Source organism: Sinocyclocheilus rhinocerous, unplaced genomic scaffold (genome assembly GCF_001515625.1).
Source record: "Sinocyclocheilus rhinocerous isolate Xijiao unplaced genomic scaffold, SAMN03320098_v1.1 scaffold329, whole genome shotgun sequence".
NCBI lineage: Eukaryota > Metazoa > Chordata > Actinopteri > Cypriniformes > Cyprinidae > Sinocyclocheilus > Sinocyclocheilus rhinocerous.
The window spans coordinates 478247-483368 of NW_015652820.1; the positions used below are offsets into that span (position 1 = coordinate 478247).

The 5122-nt window shown below is 33.8% G+C and overlaps 1 protein-coding gene across 1 annotated transcript in view; it reads right to left on the reverse strand.

Annotated features, from left to right (window-relative positions):
- Positions 1-1134, reverse strand: part of LOC107715175 (pre-mRNA-splicing factor RBM22-like) — a 7475-nt gene extending 6341 nt beyond the window's left edge. The window contains exon 1 of the mRNA XM_016521234.1: positions 1083-1134. The gene's annotated coding sequence lies outside the window, so the exon portion shown is untranslated. The remainder of the gene's footprint in view (positions 1-1082) is intronic.
- Between the last annotated feature and the right edge of the window lie 3988 nt (positions 1135-5122).

A 5122-nucleotide genomic window follows, 5' to 3' on the forward strand; every position in this document is an offset into this window, starting at 1 on the left:
ACTGTGAGCGCAAGCTACATTAAAGTGATTATTACGTTTAGAATATGGATATTTTTCTTACAAAAACGCATCGATTTGCTACAGAAGGCCTTTGTTCACCCCTCGGAGCCTGTGAGACACTATTTTTTTATGGATGGGCGCTTTTTATTTAACTTCTTTTGGACTGATGCATGCAACACCCGCTGAGTGCCATTAAACAGCTTGAAAGATCAAAGACAATTTTTAATATAACTCCGACTGGATTCGTCTGAAAGAAGAAAGTCATATACACCTAGGATGACTTGAGGGTGAGTAATTTATGGGCTAATTTTCATTTTTGGGTGAACTAACCCTTTAAGGGCATTCAGGACAGCCAGTTGTCATAACACGTGACAAAGCGATTATTTGGATGTTTGAACAGAACAGCATGTGCTGACATTTGGTGCATCTAAAATCAGCTGTCTGTAAATAATGTCTTGAAGACACTCTGATATAAACAATGGAACAGCTGGATAAAAATAAATAACAGAGACGAATGGGATATATAAAGCCTTCTTAGACATCCCAACAATGAAATACACAAAAACATAAAATGCACATTGGTTTTAATAACTAGCAGGTAAATTAGCGGGTTGTTGTGGCGTGACCAACTTTATGACTTTTTATCAATTTTTGATAAGCTTTTTGTCAACGTTTTTAAAGTATTTTCATTTGTCTCTTCTAAACTGATATATTTTGTGAATTGCCAAGTGGCTACGTGAGAATAAATAATAAGCAACAAAACTTTTATCCTGATAATGCCAAAAAGCATCATAACACTCATTACTAATATTTGACAGTTATGTAAAGATATTTGTAGAAAACTTATATTAAGACCTTCATTCATCAAAATTTCTCTGTAAACTTCATTAACGATTTATTTTATAGTCTAAATAAGTATCTGAACAGCACGCGCGAGCAGAGTGCACGAATTATTATTAATTTCTATAACTGTCAGATGAAAAAGAGTTGTTAAAAACTCTTTCTTTCAAAAAGCGAAGATACAGACACATTTTTGATACAGTCTGCAGTGTGTTACATGTTTGAAAATCATTAAAACATACCGAATCTTCCCAGTTCTGTCTGTTGTAGGTGTTTGAGCCCAGGGACGTAGCCATATTACACGCACGACGTGGAATGACAACGACGTCACGACGTCACGCATCCTCTTTACAAAGCTGTTTTTGGGGAAAGATTGTATGTAATACTAAAACCAATAAAGTACTATAAAACTGGAAAAAACAGAACCAATTGGTTTATATGAATGATTTATTTAAAAATTATTAAAATATTAATAAAATAATTATATATATATATATATGTAGAGAGAGAGAGAGAGTACGGTGTAGATTTTATTTAATGTATTCGTGTGTTTGAAGTGTATAAACTTTTTTAGGACATGTAAATATTGAAATTAATATATAATTATTTTTAAATAATTCTATTATATTTTTGCACACAGGCATGCCGGTATATACATTAACCCAATTTTGTATTTAAATGCAATAAAAATACAATAATACAAATTATTATAACAAACAATCTAATGAATAAGCGCAAGTATTTTGAACATGGATAATTCGGATTATCCCATGAAATAAACTGCATGTCTTGTCTCTTTTTTAATATATAGAAATATAAAATAATAAAATTCTTGATAAACAATAACTTTAAAAAAAATATATATATATATATATAACTTAACTAAAATATACGTATAACTATTAGAATACTTTAAAACCTACAATTTCAACAAATCAGTTAAATATGTTTACTAAATGACATTTTTAATTGTTTCTTTCTATGCAGTTCTAACAGAAAGTGCAACCATAGGAAATAAATGGTTTTAGTCACATGACTATTTACATGAAATAAACCTACAATTTAATTTTCACAGCCCTGACAGAAAAACAGCTTTAACCAACTCTTCATCATCCATAAATCATATTTAATTTTAATCATATACATCTCTTACATGGAAAATTTACATTTATGATTATTGTCACGATAATGTATTTTAGTACAACCGAGTCATTTTAAGAGTGCACTTTAGTTTGTCACACACATGACAGTTGCTTTGGCTTATCTACTGGTCATTTCACACACAAGATAAAGCTTGAATAAAACAAACAATAAAAACAACCTGTGCATAATAAACACACAATTACAATGAACATGAAGCAGCAACCATCAATGAAACATAAAGACACATGTGGAAAGTATTCTGCAATGCTGTTACAGCATAATGATATGAGACAGGTCACGTCTATAATATACACCTGAAAACATCTGCCAAATACCCAACAAAATTAGATGAGAATGTAAGCTGTCTTAAAGTCAACATTAAAGATGAGGAAAGCATCATATAGACAGCATATGGCTTATACAGGTACATATTATAATCTCACAGGCTGTTTAAACTCAACACAGTCACTTATTCATGAAACACAAGCAAAACTAATTTGAGTAAATCATTCATAAAAACAGATTTATGAACCATTTGCACACATTTTGTAAGGCACTATTCTTCGTAAAGCTGCTTTAAAATAAGTTCAATACAAATATATAGAATTAAATAGAAAATTTAGCTGAACCAAAGTCTATTTTGCTAGTGTTTCTTGAATAAAGGACCAATAACAGTAGTTTTCCTAAAATACAAAACTTTCCTTTTTTTTTATTTACGTCCTGTTAACAAAGAGTCCAGAAAAAGGCTTCAGAACATTAAAATATCTACTGGAAGACATAATCATGAAATATTTCCCACTCTCCATCTAGTGTGGGGTGTGTGCTTCGCCCTTCATGGTGATCGTGAGGTACAAAATTATTGGCTTTTTTTTTGCCTGTGTGCGTTTTCCTCTCTCATCAACAACACTCAATGCAGCTGAGATGTCCAATTAATAAGGCACACTTTCCCCTGAGACAGTACATGATATTTCCCAAACACACACATACACAATGTAGCTACTGCCACTGAAGCAGTAGTTTAAAAAAACATTTTATAGAAAGGCCACAAACTTAAAAATGAAGGTTTGCTGTATTAAAGGAATAGTTTGCTTAAAATGTACTCAAGCCATCCAAGATGTAGATGAGTTTGTTTCTTCATAAGAACAGATTTGGAGAAATGTAGCATTACATCACTTGCTCAACAATGGATCCACTGCAGTGAATGGGTGCCGTCAGAATGAGAGTCCAAACAGCTGATCAAAACATCACAATAATCCACAAGTAATCCACACCACTCCAGTCCATCAATTAACACCTGGTGAAGTGAAAAGCTGAGTGTTTGTAAGAAACATTTATTGATTTATTTGATTTATTAACTTCAAACTGTCACCTCCTGGACAAATACCAAAAGTCCATAATCCATAATAACACTTTCTCCAGTGAAAAAGTCCATCCCCTGTCGTCCCCTCACATCAGAATTCACCGACATATTTGTTTAAAACTGTTTTGGACTGTTTTCACTTGTAAACGTTGCTTGATCTGTGCATTTTTCTCTTCTGTTTCAATTGAGCTGACTTTCACTGGAGAAAGCAATATGGATAGAGGACTCTTATCATATTTTAACTGGAAGCAATGGTTTGAAGATCAAAAAGATGGATTTGTATCTCACAAACATGGAGCTTTTCTCTTCATAAGACTTTAACTGATGGACTGGAGTGGTGTGGATTACTTGTGGATTATTGTGATGTTTTTATCAGCTGTTTGGACTCTCATTCTGACGGCACCCATTCACTGCAGAGGATCCGTTGCTGAGCAAGTGATGTAATGCTACATTTCTCAGGTGAAGAAACAAACTCATCTACATCTCGGATGAATATGGATAGAGGACTCTTATCATATTTTAACTGGAAGCAATGGTTTGAAGATCAAAAAGATGGATTTGTATCTCACAAACATGGAGCTTTTCTCTTCATAAGACTTTAACTGATGGACTGGAGTGGTGTGGATTACTTGTGGATTATTGTGATGTTTTTATCAGCTGTTTGGACTCTCATTCTGACGGCACCCATTCACTGCAGAGGATCCGTTGCTGAGCAAGTGATGTAATGCTACATTTCTCCAAATCTGTTCTTATGAAGAAACACTCATCTACGTCTGGGAGTGAGGATGAGTACATTTTCAGCAAATATAAGCAGAATAGCATGTCTGGCTTATCTACATCATCTTATTAGAAAAAATTGCACTTAAATAAAAGAGGAATATTATTTTGTCCTCAATAACCGCATTAGGTTGTGGATTTCTCTTCCCTTTCTCCTAAAATAGTCAAAGGCAAAAATGATGGTGTCAAAATGTAAGGACGTTTTCCTGAGGCATGATCTTTAAAGCTGAAGTCGAGTCGAGTAACACAGCTGATCTAGGGTATATAATCTTATTCTGAAAGGCATATAAAACTGATGCTACAGTATCAGTTGACAACAAGCTCTCTCAGGCCTCTTGTTTTGAACTAGGTCTTTTCAGTCATGGGACCCAGATCAGCTCTGTTACTCTGAAATATCTGAGGCACTTCCTCTGCTTTACATTTGGGTGTTGGAGTAAAGCTCATCGATCAGGTTCCTGAAGCAGTTCCTGAGATCAGCGCGTTTGGCTTTCAGGGTGGGCGTCAGGAGGCCGTTTTGGATGGAGAACATCTCGGTGTGAAGAGCAATGTCCTTCACCTGAGAAGTGAAGATGATGAAAAAGCAGTCATCATTTATTAAATCATTTCTTTATGCATTTTAATGCACTTAAAAATATTTAGGCCTAAATTTAAGATTTATATATGTGACCCTGGACCACAAAACCAGTCATAAGGGTAATTTTTTTTTTAATCTGAATAAATAAGCTTTCCATTGATGTATGGTTTGCTAGGATAGGATAATATTTGGCCGAGATACAACTATTTGAAAAATGGAATCTGAGGGTGCAAAAAAATCGCCTTTAAAGTTGTCCAAATGAAGTTCTTAGTAGGGCTGCCACTAATGACTATTTTTATTTCGATTAATCTATCGACTAATTTGTCGATTAATCGGTTAATCTAAACGATTAATTTCACACACACACACAAAAACAACAACAACAACAACAATTTTAAAGAACATTTTATTAAACTTGCAACTTTGCC